The 21267-nt window shown below is 44.8% G+C and overlaps 1 long non-coding RNA gene across 1 annotated transcript in view; it reads right to left on the bottom strand.

The window, feature by feature from the left end:
- Window positions 1-5810, bottom strand: part of LOC132251407 (uncharacterized) — a 147616-nt gene extending 141806 nt beyond the window's left edge. The window contains exon 1 of the long non-coding RNA XR_009463424.1: window positions 5593-5810. This is a non-coding gene — a long non-coding RNA (uncharacterized LOC132251407). The remainder of the gene's footprint in view (window positions 1-5592) is intronic.
- Between the last annotated feature and the right edge of the window lie 15457 nt (window positions 5811-21267).

Below are 21267 nucleotides of genomic sequence, written 5' to 3' on the forward strand. Positions count from 1 at the left end.
TGTCACTTACAATCCTGGCAGGGTCAGCCAATGGTAAACAAGCTTGAAAGGCGGTTCCAGGCATGGTCCAACCCCAAATCCTTGACAGTGGATTAGGCAGAAGAAGATGTCAGGGTCTCAAGAGCTGTAAAGATGGAAGAAGGTTGCACCAAGATGGAGGTCTCCTGTCATCTAGGGTTCTCCCTTGCCATTGTTCTCAGATCTCCACCTTGTCCAGATAGTGTGATTGCTGTTTGTGTGCAACAGCTCCCTCACATTAAACAAAGTCACACAAAGGCTTCTACCACAAGAAACAACACACTTTCCTGTACCAACCTCTCAAATGCCCTGCAGTGATGGACCAGTGGTAATAGAGACAGGACTAGTGAATCTGGCAGTCTCCAGCCACAAATCTGCATGTGGGGGCCAGTAGCCTGATGGTCCTCTTGCACCTTGGTTGAGATGGGTGCAATTCATCAGCAGCTACCATGACTAAGTAGTCCTGTTTAGGATCTCTTTTTCTCAACCAACATGAGGAGGGGGCTAGAAAAGATGGCCTAAATCTAGGCTATCTTATGTGATCCTGTCTGGATAACTGCATCCAGTGAGATCACTCTCTCTGGGTCAAAAACATTATAAGACAATGATTTTTGCAACATGCAATGTTTGCACCTTGATGGATAACCAGGACAATGAATGGCCAGAAAGAAGAACTGCCATCATCCCCAGGGAACTAATGAGATATAAAATCAACATTGCAGTTCCAAATGAGACAAAATGCCTGGAAGAAGGTCAGCTGAGTAAAGAAGGCAGAGGCTAAACCTTCTTCTGGGAAGGGAAATCAGCTCAGGACAGATGAGTTCACAGCATTGGCTTCACCATCAAGAATAAGCTCATCATTCAAATTACAGGGTCCCTGGCAGGCATTAATGAATGTCTTATGACCCTTTGTCTTAAGCTCAGCAACAAGCAGTATGCCACCATCATCAGGACATATGCCCACTTGATGCTGACAATGATATCAAAGAACAGTTTTACTCCAAACTTGACTATGTTCTGACTAATACCTTCAGGGAAGACAAGATAATTCTCCTTGGTGACTTCAATCTAGAGTCAGATGTGACCTGGGACTCTGGAGTGGCACCAATGGGAAGGAAAGAGAAAGGGAAGACAACTCCAATGGTACCCTTCTTCTGAATAAATGCACAGAGTACAGTCTTGTCATTATGAATGCTATTTTTAGACAAAGTGAAAAATACAAGAACATATGAACATGAGTCGTCAGTATGACACAATCTTCAACAAAGCTAACCGTACTTCATCATGCATCAAATAAAACCAAAGAGGTGATACTTCTCCTCTAGATGGCATTAGTCAGATCGCAGTTGGAGTACTGCATCCAGTTTGGGTACTGTACTTTAAAAAGGATGTGGATAGCCTTGAGAGGGTCCAGAAGAGGGCCACTCAAGGGTTTACAGGCCAAGCCCTATTAGGACAGACTAAGGGACCTGGACCTCTTCAGCCTCCACAAAAGAAGGCTGAGAGATGATTGAATGGATGTCCAAATCACGTGAATCATGTGAGGCACCAGTGAATGCTGGACAGATCACCATGTTTTCAGATCCATTGTGAACATCTGGCTTGCTCTGAAACACCAAAAACAGCTAGAAGCAAAGTGAGGGGTTTTCAATACCACATCTTTTCAATACTCAAAGGTCTGTAAGGATCTCCAATATTGCCTCCATGGAAAGCTCCCTGCTCTGTCTAAAAATGAAAGCAACATTGAGTAACTCTGGAAAGGGTTTGAAACCACCAGCCATATGGACTGTGCTGAATTTATTTGCTATACCACCTGTTGACACCAAGACTGGTTCGTTGAGACCAATGCTGAGAACCAAGCCCTCTTTGACTGGAAGCAAAGAGGGCTTAGAAAGATTACATCCCATTTCAGTGAAAGAAGAATATGTATCAGCTCCTCAAAGCCAAAGCTCGAAAGAAGAATCCAGGAAACCAAAAATCAGCGGTGTCAAGATAAAGCCAAAGCGATTCAGCTGCATGCTGATAAACATGACATGCATAGTTTTTCCAGGCAATGAAAGCCATCTACAGTCCAACTTCCCAAGATACTACTTTCCTGCAACAGCAGAATTGTGCAATGCCCCTTAGAGACAATGAATCTGTCCAAACTAGGTAGAAAGATCTCTTCGAAGAATTCTTGAACTGTGAGTCAATTGTGGCAGATAGCACCATCGAGTCCATCCCCCAACACAGTGGAGGGTATTCCTTGCCAAGCCTCCTATCCTAGAAGTCTGGCATGCCATCAATAAAACCAAGAGCAACAAGTATACTGAATCAGATGGCATGTCTACTGAAATCTACAAGGCTGGTGGTGAGAAACTGGTACTGGGACATCACTAAATTATTCTATGAATTTAGAACAACAAAGTTGATGGCTAGATTTGGAGCTTAGACCTATTTACTTTTAATACACATGTATGCAATTAACATAGTATATTTAAGTTAGTTATTAGAGTATATATTTATAGATTATATTTACTACTTAACATAAATATAGCTAAGGGTATACAGAGCAAGGCCACTGACAGATAGAACCTGACAGGGGAAGGGTTTCCCATAGAAACCTGACAGAAATAGTTTACACACACATTTCAAGATAAGGGTGCAGATAGAGGGAGTGTTTTTCCCAAGGCATAACAGGCTTCAGATGGTACCTCTCATGCATTCCATCTGAGATAAAGGTGCAGCTGGAAGCATGAAAACAAGCCCAACTCTGGGATGGAAAAACTCCAGTTATTGTATTATGGGAACTGCATTTTAGCAACCCCTTATTGGCTGAACAAGGTGCACTAGACTTAACCCACCAATGACTGAACACCGGAACAGGACAGATGGCATAAAATGAAGGTATAAACCTGGAGTGATACACAAGAGCAGGGTGCTCTCTTTCCTTCTGGCATCAGCCTACCGTTGAGATCACTGAAGACAGGAGACCCACAGATCAGTGATCAGCATTCTGGCCACCTTCCTCTGAGTATCCCTAGAAGCCTGGTGTGTGGTGAGAGCCTTGCTTGCCTGTTAATCATCATATATACCATGGTTATCAATAAGAGTCTCCTGGTATCAAATTGACATAACATAATTGGTCTTTGATGGTTGCACCTGGCCCTGAATAAAGTGCTAGCTAGTGATTCAAGAAATCATGCCAACAAAAGAGGTCCCTGGGGACATGAGAAATGTCAACATCATGACTATATTCAAGAAAGGAGATAAGTGTGTTTATGGGAGCTATTGAGGTATTGCACTACTTTCAACAGCCGGGACAATCTTTACCCACATCCTCCCAAATCTTTTTCTACTTTTTGCTGAGAAAGTACTTTTGGACTCTCAGTGTGGTTTCAGACCATCCCATAAGGCAAGTGGCATGATCTTTGTTGCCCACCAGGTTCAAGAAAAGTGTCAGGAACACCATAAGGACTTGTATATAGCTTTTATTGCCCTCACTAAGAACTATCTTCATCTCACAGCCTGGAGATGTGTCCCCAATGATTCCTACAGAAAGTCCTCATCATCAAATGGGAAGATAACTGTATAAACATCAGCATCCTTGCCAAAGCCAATGCTACCAGCACTGAATCAGTGATCCTCAATTGCCAACTTTGCTGGACTGGACACTATTTGTGCATGTCTGACTCTCAACTCCTAAAATAATTGCTCTGCTCCCAGCTTGGTAACACCCTGAGATCTCATGCTGGCTAGAGGAAATGCTACAGGGACACATTAAAGGCATACCTCAAGAAAATGGATTCTGACATGAAGACCTCGGTGGAGCTGGCTGTCAACTAACTCCAATGGTGCTTCAACCTTAACCAAGAATCAGCCTGTTTTGAGGTACAGTTTATTGCCCTCAGATGAGAAGAGAGAGAAGGAAGGAAAAGGAGAGGAATGCTAGCCTACGGCCTTCTCTCTTCTGTGAAAAGACCTGGAACTTTGGTGAATGGGTCTGTGGCTCAAGGATTGGATTCGTAAGCCACCTCAGGATGCATCAGTGAGTTGTGCGGGCCGGGAGCGGTCCGAGGCCCTTTTTTTGCGCGGCAGGCTGTGGCCAGCAGCCCGGACACGCCGGGTTGGGGAAGGCAGGCGGCACGCTAGAATTAGGCACGGACGCTTAGTGGTTGATTTAAGATTATTTACTTACACCGAAGATGGTCGCGGTGCAGGCTGGAAAACTTCCAGGAAAACTTCGCTTACGTTGCAGTTTCACTTGACTCGGACAGAGCTCTGGATACACTCACACGAAGTTTGCTAGGCTTCGTGGAACTTGCACGCAGGGAAGGGTACGTAGAGGGATTAGGCAGCGATGGGGAGAGGTGAGAGGCTGATCAGACCCCTGTAGCCTTCTTGATATACACACTGGGTCCAATAGGCTCCGCAGCGCTTAGAGATCTTCACGAGATGTGAAGTTCTTTTCCTCCTGATAGTCGTGGAGTCCTCCAACTTGGGCGGAAACTGCTCAAGCCTCTTATACGTCTAGCAAGCCAATCGCTAGCTGCCACGTAGGAATAATTTAGAACTGGCCAATAGTGGGGCACAAATTTGCATGCGGGTGGCGGGAACTCCTTTGCACCGTGCATCTCCTCTCTGCAGCTCAGAAATGCACCCTGCAAAGAAAGCTACGAGTGGCGGGAAATAATTTAGCAGTGCCGAAGCACGCACAAACAAAAATCACAGCCTTGGGTTGTGACAAGAGTGATGGTAGAGATCATCCTGAAATTCGGGAATTGCCAGTGATGATTACATTGGGCCACTTCATTGTGGCACACATCTGTTTGCTTAAGGTGGGAGAGCTCCAGTCATGTGAAGCTGCTAAGGCTTTTCAGACTCCCTGGGGCAGGAGCTCTGTGGGCTTGAGGGGACCAGTTCTGTGCACACTGAGAATTCCCAGGAAGGATCAGTTCCCTCAAGCCTTGGGAGCATCCTCCTTTCTTTCCCAGCTTACTCAGACACATCCCTACAGACACATGCCTAGCTAAGTGGGGAAAGTCAGGGCTTCCGGGTGCATGTCTGTAAGTGGAGGTTTTGTACTTGCAGACTTGCACCCCATGCATTGCATGGGGTAATCCCTCTGCAGATTTCCCTGTGCATGCAGGTGGGTGTGGGAGGAAAAAGCCCCATAGCAGGACCTCCATTTGCATTTGCTGCCTGTGCTCCATGCTGCTGCCAAAAATGCACACCACCCTTAAAGAGGGTTTTCTGTGTATGCATCTGCAAACTCAGAGGGATGTGTGGAAGTTGCCCCCACATGCTTCTATAGAGGAATTCACCACATGTACAAATTTGGCAAGGGGGGTGGGGGTGATCCACTTACAGATACACCCACAAGGAAATCCCCACTTCCCCCACTTCCCAACAGGGGGCACACCTGCAAGTGGAAGACAAGGACCCTAAGTAAGGGGGACATCTATAGATGTCCCTGGAGCACAATCAGCGGTGCCATGATGTGTCACAGAATAGCTGATTATGCTCCATTGAAAACATCTGTTTTCCGATTTAGAGATAAAAGGACTGAACATACAAAGAATGCAGTATAGTTACCTTTCTCACAGAAATGCCCAGTGAAGTGAAGTTGGCAATCACAGTGAAATGAGGAGGCCCCATTATCCAGATAGATGTGACGACAAGTCCCTCCATTATGGCATAAACTCTCCTGGCATGTTGTTGGTAACGCAAAAGAATTCAAGGAGGGCACAAGAGACTGGAGCACTTCAGACTTTTCAGGAAAAGCTGCAGGTGAAGCTGATGATATTTGTGTAGAGATGGGAAGCCTGGAAAGATAAAAGGAATGATCAAATTGAGAGTATTAAGAAACTGCTGTGAGGTCTAATTTAACGCAATTCTCAAGCTCAGTATTGTTTTTGTTTCTTTGTTTCCTTGTTTGATTATTGGTTAATTTTTTGTTTTTTCTCTCTTTTCTTTTTAATAACTTGGAACTGCATTTAGAAAAACTCTTATGTATCTTAGTAATTTTCATCCTGAAACAAAAAAAAGAAAATACATATATACAACTGTTGGTGGTTCCTAATGGAAGAATGGATTTATTTTTTTTTTTGACTAACAAAGGGGAGAGCCACAGGTTTATGGCGTTTTGAGAAATTTTTAAAAGCCACTAGTTCTAAATCCTAGGTAATAGCAAGGAAATTTTGGGTATGGAGAGAGTTATATCAACTTGTTATATTTTGGGGGTAGATTGTGTATTTGGGGTGCAAGATGCTCTGTTGCATATATCTTAACTGCCAAAGATAAAATTAATAGATAAATTATATTAATATAAACAGGGATACAATGTTTGTATAAAAGTAGTGACCATGTTATACAGTCAGAGCATGGATATGTAATGTTTAATATCAGCACTTTGATATCAGCCAGATTGTAATGCAAAATACAGATGGTCACTAGCAACTATGAAAGGAGGGAGGGAAATGGTGTTCCTGTCTTCCAATAATCTATGAGATTTAAATTTTTCCTTTTCTGAAAAGTAAATACTTTGAAATCTTTGTGAATCAAATTTAAAAACAAAATCAATTTAAATAATAAAGTCCAATAATTTTGAAATTTTATATCTATATTTTGACATTTTGGGTTTTCAATTTTTTAAATATACATTAATTTAACATTTTAAGTAAAACAGTATTTAAAAAAAAATGAAACTTAAATTTAGGAAATACCCAGTTAAGAAGGTTTGATATTTTTAAACTTTTCTATTTTTTCTACAGGGGAGAGGCCATGCTTGGCAGCCAGGATGCAGCCTCATGGTCACCAACACCCACAGCTGGGGCCGTGCGGATGTGCTGGCTCCGCTGGAGGAGAACCCTGGACAGGACCCTCCTCCTGGACCACCTGGTCACGGTTTTGGAGGATGAGCTTTCAGACACTCAGGCCTGGCAGGCAAAGGACATCACTCAGGAGGGTGCATGGGGCCATTGCAAGAAGGCACAGGACTGCACGAGGAGACATGGGACTGGGTAGACAGGGAGCTCCAGGTGCAGCTCCTGGCCCTACAGCATGAGTGGGTGGAGGTGCTAAGGGAGGAGAATGCCATCATGGCCCAGGAGATGCAGGTCATGGATGATGACTGCCAGGTGCTGGACAACATTCTGGCCCTGGTGGTCACTTTTATGCTGCCTGTTGCACGGCCCATGGCTCTAGATCTGCCTGGCCCCTGGCAGCCACCTGCCACTCAGCAGCAGGTCCCCACCTGGGCCAAGGAGGTGGTCCTGTGCCAACTCCAATAGCTGGGAGTCCCTGCCCTGCACCTTGCTCCAAATTCGATACCACCCAGCCTGCCTGCCCAGGCCCAGCCACACTGCTCACCTGAGCTCCACTGGAGCTGCCTGCAGTGGGGCCAGGACCACACATCAGTCCTGCTGAACCTGTACACTGCTTGCAGGGGAGCATTGGCCACCATTGCCCCTGTGTGAACCCCCCACTTTCTGCACTCACTGCAGCATGCACACCTGCACAGGAACAGCCAGAGGCCAGGGTGCTTGCTGCTTCTCCCTGGGCTGTGCCTCCTAGGCACCCCCACTCCACAGCCCCCCACCCCAGGATGGCAAACAAAGGACCTTGTACAAAGTTTTTCATGGAGAAGAAGGCACCCATTGGTGGGTGGGGTGGGGTGGGTGGTGGAGGGGCTCTGTTTTTTGAGGAGGGAGAAGGGATTGGTGCTCTGGTTGATGTGAGGGGAATAAAATCTTGTGAGACATGTCTGCACTGAGCATGGTGGTGGGGTTAGGCAGGGGGCAGGGGGTTTATGGGCAGCATTGCAGGTGGGATAGAGTGGGGAGTACTGAGGAGGTGGTCAGCCAGAACATCCCACACCCAGTGTCCTCACCCCCACTGGTGCATGCATGCCTCTCCTGGGTTTCAGTGGGGGAGGGCTGTCACTACTGCTGCCGCCATGGGCAGTGCTCCTACTGCCAGGTGTACTCCGTGTGCCATAATTCCTCTGGCTAGGCCTCCCTGAATAGCTCCCCTCGGGCTTCACAGATGTTATGCAGCTCACAGGCTGTGATGATGACTTAGGGGAGAGTGCCTCGGTGAACTCAAAGTGGGCAGTGAGGGTATGCCAGTGTCCCTTGAGATGCCCGAAGGCACACTCCACAAGGGCACAGGTCTGGCCTAGGCAGCAGTGGGTAAGTGGGGTCCCCAATGAGAAGAGACGGGACCACCATGGTGCCCAGCTGCTGGCCTGGCACCCCTAGCATGAAGTACCCACTCTCTTCCAGGCTCAGCAGGCTGGAGTTTCTGAAAATACAGGCATTGTGGGTGCAGCCCATCCAGCTGGCGCTCACGTGTGTGAAAGCCCCACAGTGGTCCATGATGTCCTAGAGCATCACAGAGTGAAAACCCCTCTGGCTATAATAAATGCAGTCTCTAAGGGGTGGGCAGGTGATGGGGATGGGTGTTCCATCCAGGTCCCTGATGCAATGGGGGAATCTCAGAGCATGAAACCCTGCCACCACTGCTAGGGGGTCATGAATGTGGAGCATGGTGTCCTCCAGCACATCCTGGAGGGTGCAGCATACCTCCAGGATGGCCTTCCTGGTGTTGGCCTTGCCCACACCAAACAGGTGACCAAAATACTGCAGGTTGGTGGGTGTGGCCAGTTTGGGCAGGGTGAGGGCCAAGTGGGTGTCCACCAGGAAGGATTGCTGCATGGGTGTCCACCAAGAAGGGTCCACCACTGCTTTTCCCAGAGATAACCATATATGTGTCTCATTAGGCTCTTAAGGATTTTATGGTAAAAAAGGGACCAAACCCTATAGTTAATAAGTGAATAGAGAGACACTAAATTGTGTTTGGCAAGGCAGAGCATGTGGAATGCTTGCATAAACCCAGGTGTCATTGGGAGATTTGTGGCCCTATAAGAAAATCATACAATTAAAAAAAGAAGAGGTTGCACACACTTTATGTTATAGACTGGCATACTTGTTTCATTTTGTGCACAACGTGAGGTTTTGCTTTGTCCCTTCCAGGCAACTTCTGGTTACTAAAAATGGCAGGGTTCATCTAATGAATATTGATCAGATCACTCAATGTATTGCTATTCTGATTGTCTTATGAGTTTTACACTTTCTGAAATATTTCACTATAACATGCTGCAGCAAGTCACAGAATAAAGAGATAAATTATGTTGAAATGAAATGGCAGTACTATTTTGGTTGAGCAGAATGGGAGACTGGCACCTAACTGGATGACATTTCTTTCTTACAATCAACTTACCAATGCCTAACTTGAAGGCATGTCTCTGTCTGCTTGCAATATAATAGCTTCTAAGTAACATATTTGATAAATTCCAAAATTTCAGACACTTGTTGGCATCAATGGTGATTTTGGTAAAAATCAGGCTACTGGATAAGCCTCATGCCAACAAGATGCCTGGTGCTGCAAGCAGAAACCTCTCTCTGACTTCTGCTAGTAGTGTCTAAACATATCACAGGCAACAAACTAACTTGCTACATGATAATTATGTATAGCTTAGGATCTAACACACATGATGCATCTGTGTGAGATGCTTTACTGCTCAACTGACTAATTAGCTCTGCAGTAAAGCATCACTGTCTACACGTGTGGTGTTATTAGGCCACAGTAAGTTAATTAACTTCACCATAAGATAGTACTGCCCAACACAAGTACTATTCTACGGTGGAGTTTAGTGCACTGCAATGCTGCATGTGTAGATGGTGTTGGGGCTGGCCTGGGCAAGAGGGTGCTACAGTGCAGGGGCTTCCTGTCAGCTAGTCCCACACTGTAGCACCTTCATGCCCAAGTCAGCCCCTCCACAACACACTGAGCTGGGGAGGAGCAGTTTCAGGCTGGCACGCTGACCCCCCAGGCTGCACCACCCTGCCTCAAAGTGCTGCTGTCTCAGGCACATGTGTAAATGTTGTGCCCATGAGCAATAAACTCTGGCACGAACTGTGCTGGAGTTTACTGCTTCACATTAATAGCATATGTAGATGCACTCACAAAAGCCTTAGAGGGAAATTTGAGAGGGTAGTGGGTTAAGTGTCCCTGAGGCAGACTGTGCATGTAAGGGGGCTAAGTAAAGAACTGAAGGCAAAGGGTTGGATGCGATGAGGCAAAGAATTGGGACTACACTGGTTTCTATGGGTCTCAGGAAGGCAAAGAGAATTAAAACCTTTATTGTAGCAAATTGGGGCCTTCTACATGTGCAAGTAAAGGCACAATGGGACCTAATGTACAATTTACACAAGTACATCTCCTGCCATACTGCACATGCATGAAAGAAGGCATGACTGGGGGATCAGCCATTAGATCCCATTGCACCTTATTGCTGAACCAGGGAGAACCTGATCCTGGGATCCTCCTGCACTGGTAAGAAGCAAGCTCCTATCACTGGGAGCCACCTCAACTGAGGGTCTTTCAGCCATGTGGGCACTCCATGCAGTAACTGTGATCTCCCAGCCCTGGGGGGTTTTACATCTCCCCACAGCTGTGACACCATGGTCGCTGTGATCTCCCAGCCCTGGGGTTTTCACACACTCCTGGGCCTGGGAGATTGCAGCCATGCCCCACAGCTGCTGGGACTCAGCTGTGTCCCAGCCTCAGGAGGTGTGCTGCTTGGACCCAGCATCTGCAGCTGTGGGACTCTGGATCCTAGCAGCTGTGGGGTGCTGCCAGTACCCTGAGTCAGCAGCTGCTGGGGTTGGGAGTCCCACAGCCCAGTTGTGGGACTCCCAGCCCTGGCTGGGCACGGCACTCTGTTGTGGCTGGGAGCCCTATCAGGTCCTGCAGAGAAGACCCTATTATACATGCAAATTAAAGCCCGATAGCAACCAGTTATAAAGTTAGTTCACATTTTCAAGGTCTAACTTTATAGCTGGTTGGAGCTTTTTATGGCATGATATGAACTTTGCATGTGTAATTGGTCTCAAGGTAATTACATAATTAACTAGTTAATTGTGCAATATCTGTAAGGGGCACAGGGGGCTTTAGAGACATGCTGCTGGTATGACCCAATTTTCTGTGAAGTTGAGGGAAGGAAAAAAGGGAAAGGTTCCTAGTAATTTGATCGTTCACTTCTTCATTTGCTACTTTACCTCAGGGTTTCAGCCCTTGTAGTATTGTTCTGGATTTTTCTCTTTTAGATGGTGACTGACTACTGATATGCCAACTTTGTTCTGAAGCTTCCTGTAGCTCATTCTTTTACTGGAAAAATAGAGGTTTGTATGAGCTTGTTAGTTGGGCAAACATCTGCAGCTGCATTTATAATCCATTCAAACTGCACTGAATAAGTAATGACCCCGATTTAACTCAGTTAACTCAAACATATATTTGAATAAAGTTCTAAGAAATGTTTAAAAGTAGTTTAACAACTGAGGTGTTGGAAGTTTTGACAACGTGCAATAAAAACAAAATCAGGCAAAGCTTTGATTAAGTGAGATTAGAAAATCACTAATGCAAGATGCTGGCTTATGCTCTTTTTTTTTTTTTTTTTTTTTTTTTTTAAACTTTCTCTGGTATCCCGTCATTTATCTGAAGTTACTGATGCAAACAAAAGATTTTGCAACTTGCTGCAGGCATCAACATATTGATCTTTTCTTAAAAATAAAAAGCAAACAGTTGATTTTGTAAGCATGTAACATAGTGTTTACATTGTGTCTAATAGCTGAAGGTAGGTACCCTAACATTGGCATCTGTATATTTTGAAACCCTTGGTTCCTTATCACTACAAGAGTTGTATGATAAACAAGATGGCAGCAATAAAGAAACTGTGGGCAAGCATATACAATTGTACCGATCTACTTCTGCCTCCCTCTGTATAAGTATACTCTCCCAAGAAACAGAAAATATCTATTGTTGCTCTGTTAACAGAAGGCCTGACAAGTGATGCGACTTATAGGATAGTAAAATCTCTTTAATGATTACTTTGCGTCAGTATTCTACCAGCCCAAGGTCATCTCCCTGCCTATCAAGATGCAAGATTGCCAGAGCATGGGCAAAATACACACCCATCATTGGCAAAGACCTTAAGAGGGGACACCTTGAGAGGCTGGACACCCACAAATCAGCTGACCTGGATGGAACGCACCCAAGATTGCTAAAAGAATAGGCAGACATTATAGCCCAGCCATTGCTGAAGATATTTTAGAACTCGTGGTGCTCAAGTTAAGTTCCTGAGGATTGGAAGAGGGTCAACATGGTGCCCATTTTCAAGAAAGAGGAATGAAGATCCAGGGAACTACAGGCCAATCATTTTCACCTCAATCCCTGGGAAGATATTGAGGGGGGGTTGAAAAATCAAAGAAACCATTAACAACAGGCTAATGAAATGCAACATTCTGAACAATAGCCAACATGGTTTCATTGCAAGTAGGTCTTACCTGACCAACTTCATTTCCTTCTATGACCACGTGACGCATCACCTAGACAAAGAAGAAGAGGTTGATATCTTCTATTTGAACTTCATGTGAGACCAAGTCAAAGGCTTTTTTGAAGTCCTCATGGTTAAACTGGGGAACTGCAGCCTTGACAACCTCACAGTCCAATGGCTCAGGAACTGGCTCCGTGGTCAGACCCAGAGAGTGACAGTTGATGGAACCATGCCAACATGGTGCATGGTGACCAGTGGTATCCCCCAGGGCTCCATATTTGAACCAGTACTTTTTAACATATTTATAAGTGATCTGGATTCAGGTATCAGAAGGAGACTGGCTAAATTGGTTGATGATGCCAAACTATGGGGAAGTATGGTCAAATTTGAGGATAGGCTAGTGATTAAGGCTAACCTGGGCAGACTTGCAAGGTGGGCAGATCAAAACCTGATGGTGGTCAACACTGAGAATGCAAGGTGCTCCACCTCAGGAAAAAAATCCACAACATACTTATAGGCTCAGTGCTACACTCACTAGCACCACAACCAAAAAGGACTTGAGGGTCACATTTGACCACAAGATGAACATGAGCCACTAATGTGATGCTGCAGCCAGCAAAGCAAACAAAACCCTGACTTGTATCTACTGATGCATCTCAAGCAAAACCCAGGAAGTAATCCTCCCACTGTATTCAGCTTTGGTGAGGCCACTGCTGGTGTACTGCATCCAGTTCTGGGCTCTGCACTTTAGGAAGGATGTGAAGAATCTTGAGAGACTCCAGAGGAGGGCCACAGCCATGACCAGAGGACAAGAGAACAAGACGTATGAGGAAAGGTCAAGAGGCATGGGACTCTTCAGCCCAGAAAAGCCAAGGCTCAGGGGGGACTTGGTGGCAGCCTATATTAGGGGTGTGCACCAAGAACTGGGAGAACATCTGTTCACCAGGGCACCCATAAGGAGACAAGGTCTGATGGTCATAAACTCCAGGAAGACTGCTTTGGACATAGGATGCAGAACAGGGTGGGCTACTCGGGCCATGGCCCAACCAACTTTTAACACGATAACTTATATAACCCACAAATGAACAATTGTCATTCCAGTAAAAGCTGTATATAGTTATTTTTTTAATTGTATAGCTAGCTAAACTAACGTGCTAAAAGTTGGTTGGGGCATGGCCTGGGTGGCCCACCCTGTTCCGAGGCCTATGGTTTTAGGCTGTACATAAGAAAAAATTCTTTACTGCCCGAGTCCCCAGAGTTTGGAATAGATTCCTCCCAGAAATGGTACAAGCACCTACTCTAGACACCTTTAAAACACACTTGGATGCTTATCTTGCTGGGATCATTTGACCCCAGGAGACTTCCTGCCCCTTGGGCAGGGGGCTGAACCTGATGATCTTGCAAGGTCCCTTCCAGCCCTAATGTCTATGAAATCTATGAAAAGGAATTCCTTGAAATATATTTTCTACTGTACATCTATCCCAATGGAGGTGACTTTACCACATCCATGTGAACCCCAAAGCTTCTACACAGCAGCATCTCTTGGGATTGTGCCTGCATGCTACGTATCTCTCACCCCCACTAAAGGCACATATACAGAACATTGGGTTCATCTTCTTGAGGCGTTTACTGCACAGTTGCCTAATTAACTGCATACTAAAAGTCTCAGCATCTACACATGTGTCCCTATTAGGGTGCATGAACCTAATAAACTCTACAGCAGTATTTACAAGTACTACCCTGCTCTGGAGTTTTTTCATGAGCAGCAGTGCATGTGCAGATGCCAACTAGCTGGCTGGGGCACAAGGGTGCTTCAGTGTGGGGCTGCCTGCTGACTAGCCCCAAACTGAAGCACCATTGTGACCCACTCAGCCCTTCCACAGCACACTGAGCTCAGTCAGAGCAGCCTCAGACTGCTATGACCTAGCTCAATGTGCTGTGGTCCAGGTGCATGTGCAGACACATGCCTAATAACAATAAGTTCCAGAGTGATAAGTTCTGGAGCTTATTGCTGCATGTTAATAGGCACATACAGATGCACACAGTCTCAATAACCATTCAGTTCCTCTAGTAATAAGTCCCTTCATTCACTTCATCCAGATAAACATCCAATGTCAGCAGATAAGAAAGTCATGGGAACTCTGTGTACAAAAACATCTACAAGAATACCTGTTTTTTCAAAGGCAGAAAATCACTTTTGTTCTTCAAGCATGTGTTCACATACACTATAGATAAGTCATAAAAAATTACCCTAACGTAGTCCAAGTAGTGTGCCTTATCTCAAGAAGGAACTGATAGGCTATGAATAAAAATCTTAATGACATTCATGACTCATTTAGAGTGACTTTGAAATGAAGGAGCTTCCTCTTTTGCTCTTGTTACCAAAATTCACAAAGAGTCTAGTTGATGGAAGAAATGGCTTTTGTCATAGGTAAGTTGGACATAAACCTAAAAATTTTTGATGCATTAAGTATGAACGCCACTGTAGAGTAATGATGGTTAAGAAAAAAAAACAAAACACAGGGAAGTATTTAAACTGGCTTGTATGGAATTCCAAAACCATCACAAGTAAAAGTTTCAGATGTAGCTTAAGAGAGAGACTGGTCGTCTGATACACAGTTTATTGAAAACCAGCTGTCACCATTTGCATTTCACTTACTCCATTAGGTGATGTGAGAGCTATAAAAAATACTGACCCCCTAGAGTGTCATCTCGTGACCAGAGCTCTAATTAAACCCAACTTTAGAATATTTACTAGGAGTCTTGAAAATTGCAGGAATGGTAGAATTTTTCACATTATTGAAAAGCAAGTATATTCTACTAGCATAAAAATTACATTATATGCAATGGATCTGCAAAAAAATATCAATACTGCAAATAGCATATTTGCAGAAAGATAGGATTATACTCCCCAAAAGTTATTTTGTATGTACTTCATCAGCAGACATGGTTGTCTCATGTGGGTAGACACATTTAAAAAAAACCTGGAGATTAGACGAAACCTTCAAGCACAACTCTCTGTGCAGAGGCAAGACTGAGAATAACAAGAAACTTAAGTAAGGGAAAGAAAGAAGAAAAAAGTTTAAATGAAACTTTACAGAATAATGAATGATCCACAACCTTCATTACTCTAAATTCTGACTGGCTAAGGTCTTCACGGAGCCAACCACAGATGCAACTCAATGGTACAAGAGAATAACACAGATGCAACTCACTGGTGGTGAGGAGGAACTGAAGGTGGTTGTGATTCTTTGCCCTTACTGTAGAGAGCAGGGTGGTACCCAGGGTGCATTGACAGCTCTAATGGATACTTCTGAGTGAAACATTGCAGGATTCACATTCACAAGGTGCATATACTTAGGGTGGGATCCATATAGAGAATGGCTAAAAAAAAACTGGCATTCTGTCCTTAGGAAATGAGCACTGTATGTAATTGCAGATACCTGCATGCATCCATAACTAGACACCATCAAATTTCTTCATATAAATTGAATACAATAGTACTGGCTAGTCTTAGAGTGCACAAATCAGAGTGCCCAACTTTGTGTTATGTACAAAGTCCCAATGAGGGCAACTCTGCATGTCAGAGCACAAGCACAAATGAGAGAGAGAAGTGGAAGAACATATTTTTATCCTGTACAGCACTGTTGGTGGAAGAAGGAAGAATGAATGAATGAATCAGGGCTCAAGTGCCTATATACTAATGCTAGGAGTATGGGGAACAAGCAGGATGAACTAGTGCTCCTGCTTGCAGAAAACACCTATGACTTAGTAGGGCTAACAGAAACCTGGTGGGATTCGTCCCACGACTGGGCGGTACATATTAAGAGTTATAGGCTGTACAGAAAGGACAGGGTGGGGAAGAAAGGGGGAGGGGTGGCGTTCTATGTCAATGAGCAATATGCATCGACCCTAGTCAAGACGGAATCGAGGGATGAGGAAGTAGAAGGATTGTGAGTTAGGTTACATGGGGGGCAAGGAGAGAGGGATTTGGTGGTAGGGGTCTGCTACAGACCCCCACACCTAGGGGAAGAACTAGATTTGGGGCTCCGAGGCAGCTCTCAGAGACCATAAAAGCTAAGGAGGCGGTAGACATGGGGGACCTAAACTACCCAGACATCTGCTGGGAGACGCAGACAGCAAAGTCCCACCGTTCACGCAGGTTTCTAACCTGTGTACAGGACCTCCACCTGACACAGGAGGTACACGGTCCCACTAGGGGGAATGCCCTACTGGATCTGGTATTGGCAACGGGGGATGACATGGTAGGGGACCTACAGATCAGTGGCCATCTGGGGGACAGTGATCACCAAATAATAGAATTCTTCATAAGACATCTAGTGGGTAAGGTAACTAGTAGGGTGAAAGTGCTAGACTTTAGGAAAGCTGATTTCAATGAACTCAGGTGATTAGTCAAGGACGCACTACAGAGTAGGAGTTTTGAAGTGATGGGAGCCCAAGAAGGGTGGCTGTGCCTTAAGGAAATGATCCTTCAGGCACAAAGGGAGACGATCCCAATGCAAGGAAAAAGAGGGAAAGGGGCCAGGAGGCTTCCTTGGCTGACCAGAGAAATCCAGGGCAGCCTACGGGCCAAAAGGGGGGCACATAAAAAGTGGAAACAGGGAGAGATCACCAAAGAGGAGTATACCTCCTCTGCTCGTGCTTGTAGGGAGGCAGTTAGACGGGCCAAAGCTACCATGGAGCTGAGGATGGCATCCCAAGTAAAGGATAACAAGAAATTGTTTTTTAGATATATAGGGAGTAAAAGGAATGCCCAGGGAGGAATAGGACCCCTACTAAATGGGCAGAAGCAATTGGTGAAGGACGGTGGGGACAAGGCTGAACTTCTCAATGAGTTCTTGCCTCAGTGTTCCTAAGTGAGGGGCAAGACAAGTCTCTCACTGGGGTTGTAGAGAGGCAGCAGCAAGGCGCCAGACTACCATGTGTAGACCCTGAGATGGTGCAGAGTCACTTGGAAGAATTGGATGCCTTTAAGTCAGCAGGCCTGGATGAGCTCCATCCGAGGGTACTGAAGGCACTGGCCGACATCATTGCACAGCCACTGGTGGGAATATTTGAATGCTCATGGCGCACGGGCCAAGTCCTGGAGGACTGGAAAAGGGCCAATGTGGTCCCCATTTTCAAGAAGGGGAGGAAGGAGGACAGAGGCAACTATAGGCCAGTCAGTCTCACCTCCATCCTTGGTAAAGTCTTTGAAAAAATTATCAAGGCTTACATTTGTGAGAGCCCGGCAGGACAAATTATGCTGAGGGGAAACCAGCATGGGTTTGTAGCAGGCAGATCATGCCTGACTAATCTAGTCTCTTTCTATGACCAGGTTATGAAACGCCTGGACACAGGAGTAGGGGTGGATGTCGTATACTTAGACTTCAGGAAGGCCTTTGATACGGTATCCCACCCCATGCTGGTGAACAAGTTAAGAGGCTGTGATTTGGATGACTACACAGTCCGGTGGGTGGCAAATTGGCTAGAGGGTCGCACCCAGAGAGTCATGGTGGATGGGTCAGTTTCGACCTGGAAGGGTGTGGGCAGTGGGGTCCCGCAGGGCTCGATCCTTGGGCCGATACTCTTTAATGTCTTCATCAGCAACTTGGACAAGGGAGTGAAGTGTACTCTGTCCAAGTTTGCGGATGACACAAAGCTATGGGGAGAAGTGGACACGTCGGAGGGCAGGGAACAGCTGCAAGCAGACCTGGATAGGTTGGACAAATGGGCAGAAAACAACAGAATGCAGTTCAACAAGGAGAAATGCAAAGTGATGCACCTAGGGAGGAAAAATGTCCAGCACACCTAGTGCCTAGGAAATGACCTGCTGGGTGGCACGGAAGTGGAAAGGGATCTTGGAGTCCTAGTGGACTCCAAGATGAACATGAGTCGGCAGTGTGACAAAGCCATCAGAAAAGCTAATGGCTCTTTATCATGCATCAGAAGATGCATGATGAATAGATCCAAAGAGGTGATACTTCCCCTCTATCGGGCGCTGGTCAGACCGCAGTTGGAGTACTACATGCAATTCTGGGTGCCGCACTTCAAGAGGGATGCGGATAACCTGGAGAGGGTCCAGAGAAGGGCCACTTGTATGGTTAAGGGCTTGCAGACCAAGCCCTACGAGGACAGACTAGAGAACCTGGACCTTTTCAGGCTCCGCAAGAGAAGGTTGAGAGGCAACCTTGTGGCTGCCTATAAATTCATCATGGGGGCACAGAAGGGAATTGGTGAGGTTTTATTCACCAAGGCGCCCCCGGTGGTTACAAGAAATAATGGCCACAAGCTAGCAGAGAGCAGATTTAGACTGGACATAAGGAAGAACTTCTTCACAGTTCGAGCGGCCAAGGTCTGGAACGGGCTCCCAAGTAGCTGGTGCTCTCCCCTACCTTGGGGGTCTTCAAAAGGAGGTTGGATATGCATCTAGCTGGTGTCATCTAGACCCAGCACTCTTTCCTGCCTATGCAGGGGGTCGGACTCGATGATCTATTGAGGTCCCTTCCGACCCTAACATCTATGAAAGGAATGAGTACTTTTGCAAGAAACTGGAAATTTTGCTCAAAAAGCTGTACTACAGCTAGCTCAACATCAAATCTGATCACTGATGTCATTATTAATATTTGTAATCAACCTACTTTCATGGTGCACTTCTCTTTTCAGTTCTGTTGAGTGATTTTCAGTGAAGCTGATAAAGTGTTAACTTTCATAATCCTGAGTAATTTAGGATAGATAATTTAGAATGAAGTTATTTAAGGTGTTCACTGTGTGAGCATTAAGGTCAGTTTTTCATGTATTTATTTCCTCAAAAAATCTGACAGTGTGCTATGCCTCTTCAAAGGTGGATATAAAATAGAATTTTCCTTCTATAATGCCATAGATTATTTGAAATGTCATTATTACATTTCAAAATGCTTAAAATAGTTAGACAACCTACACCCCTGTAAAATAGTAAGAATATTTTCCCCTTCACTTAAGTGTAAGCTAGTAGTCTACCAATAAAATAATAAACTGATCTAAAGCAATGGAGCAAGACAGTATTACAGAATCCATTTAATTGGCATATTTAAGGCCCATTATATAGTTAGTCCTAGACTGTATGTTAAAAAATAAGGGATATTGGATATTGGGTTTTGAAGTGTTTCTGTAAAATTATTTGAAGCAATTTGAACATTACAAATGGAAGATAAAAGGGTGATAAATATGTACATACCTCATGGATTTTATTCTTGGACTTCTATTTTCATTGTTATTAATAGACTTCTGGCTCACTGTGTGCATATGTACCATACATCTGAGATGCACGGCTGTTAGAACAGTAGCTATCTGTAGCCTTTAAATCAGATGAGAGGCTGAGAACCATGGGACACTTCAGCCTGGAAAAGCACAGGCTCAAGGGGGACCTGGTGGCTGCCTATAAGCATATAAGGGGTATACAACACAATTTGGGGAAACACCTGTTCACCAGAGCACCCGAAAAGATGACAAGGTCAAACAGTCACAAACTCTTCCAAGACCGTTTCAGGCTGGACATAAGGTACAACTTCTTTACTGTCTGAGCCCCCAAGGCCTGGAATAGACTTCCCCCAGAGGTGGTGCAAGCACCTACTCTAGACTCTTTTATGAAAGATTTGGATGCTTATCTTGCTGGGATCCTTTGACCCTGACTTCCTGCCCCTGGGGCAGGGGGCTGAACTCAATGATCCCTCGTGGTCCCTTCCAGCCCTAATGATTATGAAATCTATGCAATCTATCAGATTTTACTCTAAGACTCATGACAAAAATCATACTTTTGGTTCACCTTCTCAATTACAAAAATGTTCTAATCTATTATTAGAATAGGAACTGCTTACCTAAACTAACCTCTCCAGTCCTACTGCAACTGCTGTTCTTCAAGTGCCTCCCCTCCATTGCCAAGTTTTATGGAGGTTCACATTCTTTCCCCATTACTGTCTAAAGTATATTATGATTTCCCCCCCTTTTGCATGTCCTTGTGACAAGGTATTTAGCAGAGTTCACAGATTTGTTGGAGTCTGACAGGCTGTCCCATGGGTGCATATGCTATAGCCTTAAACTCATGACCTTTGGGCTGTGCAACAGTGTGCTTTAAGCACCCACACCATCACAGCCCCCAGATAATGCATTTACTATAAACTAAATTTTGTTATGTGCATTATATGGGAATGCAACAAAAGATATATACCTTTGTCTCTATTTAATAAAACTGTATTTGATAACCAAGAGAGGTGAGTTATGTTTAAATGAGACACCCTGGAGACAAGCAGGGAGCAAAATATGGAATGGGTTTTCAGAACTCTGAACAGAGCCCATAAGTCAGCAGTCAAGCCATCACTGATGATGGCTGATCTTGTTAGATAAACAACAAATGGCTTTTTAAAATCTGTGAAACATTTTATGCCATATTGTAATAATGAACCTTGAAATAGTACATCTTGAAAAAGGTTAAGAGAGGATTGGGAGTAAATCTAATCTCTTTTCTAAATGCCTGCATTAACTGTGATTAGCACAGTGTCACAGAGAAATTTAAGGTTACAGATTAACTGCAGAGTTAAACGGGCTGGCTGGCATCTAAGTGTCAGCATCCAGTTTAACTAGTTGGGATGTATAAACATGTTAAAAGGGTGGAGGAATTGTTAGTGGGAAGTGGGCATTATCTGTTTTGATCCATCAGTTACAGCTGCATTATTCTTTAGCAATACAGGGTAGTTAAATTTCCATAACTTGAGTCCTGATTCATTTGGAGTCAGTCCATTGGTTTTGATACACTTGTATCAAGAAACCTAAAGATTTAACAGTTTACCTTATTTACTTGATTCTATGATGACCTTGAATTTAAGATGGCCCCACAA

The sequence above is a fragment of the Alligator mississippiensis genome, chromosome 1, assembly GCF_030867095.1.
Source record: "Alligator mississippiensis isolate rAllMis1 chromosome 1, rAllMis1, whole genome shotgun sequence".
In the NCBI taxonomy this organism is placed as follows: domain Eukaryota; kingdom Metazoa; phylum Chordata; order Crocodylia; family Alligatoridae; genus Alligator; species Alligator mississippiensis.